Here is a 1,064-nt window from a genome sequence, read left to right as displayed (position 1 = left end):
AATTATTTAGAAAAAAAACTTTATTTTTTACTTTTTATTATAGAAATATTATTAATTTATTAATTATATTTATATATTATTAATTATTAAATAATATTATATTTTATTAAGTTTATTGATTATATGGTTAATAATATTTTTTTATTTCGAAGATATTGTATTTGAATAGTAAATATTTTGAATATTCTGAATATTTTGATATTTTGATTATTCTTAAGAGACTTATACAGAGAAATTTAATAAATCAAATGTTGTATTTATTGAAACTTCTACAATTCTTAAATCTACAGTGAATTTTTATTTATATAGAAATTATAGAAATATATAGAAATTTTAGATAAGTCGTAATTAAAATTTTGTCGGTAATATTATATAAAACTTAGAAAACAAATTTTATAGAATATTAGAAAAATTTACATATATATACGTAAATGAAACTATTTAAACATATTTTATATATTTAAATATAAAAAAACAAAATTGTGTACTTTAATGTTACTCAACTGATAAAATAGCATCAAAATAATAAAATTGATTTTTACAACTACGTTTTTTATTTATTTTATTATAATTTATAAATACATATTATAGCATATACATATTATAGCATATACATATAAAATAATAAAATAAATAATAATAATAATAATAATAAAATAATAGAAACATATATGAAGTTTGTATTAACTTTAAAAAATATTTTCTATAAATATTCAAATAAATTTTTAAACAATTTACTAACATATACATAAATTATTTAATACACATTTGCAAAATAAAGATTCGAATTTCAATTAATCGATATTGCTTCATACGAGTTAAATCGATCGTGACGCTATCCATGAATGATATGTGTCATTGTACGAAGCAACCCCAAACAAAGACAATGAACAAAAGGTGCATTAAAGAAATTGTTTCTGTTATGTAATGTTTGACATGCATCAAAAATTATTTCAAAATTAAAGCAATGAAAAATAAGAAATCGGATATTCGAAAGCACATTTATAATATAAGGGTAGTCTTTAGAAAAATAGGGTTGGGCACAGGGTGTAAAGGGCGCATGC

Source organism: Apis dorsata, unplaced genomic scaffold (assembly GCF_000469605.1).
Source record: "Apis dorsata unplaced genomic scaffold, Apis dorsata 1.3 scaffold_88, whole genome shotgun sequence".
Taxonomy (NCBI): domain Eukaryota; kingdom Metazoa; phylum Arthropoda; class Insecta; order Hymenoptera; family Apidae; genus Apis; species Apis dorsata.
The sequence above is the reverse complement of the archived record's forward strand: the minus strand, read 5'-3'. Positions refer to the sequence as shown.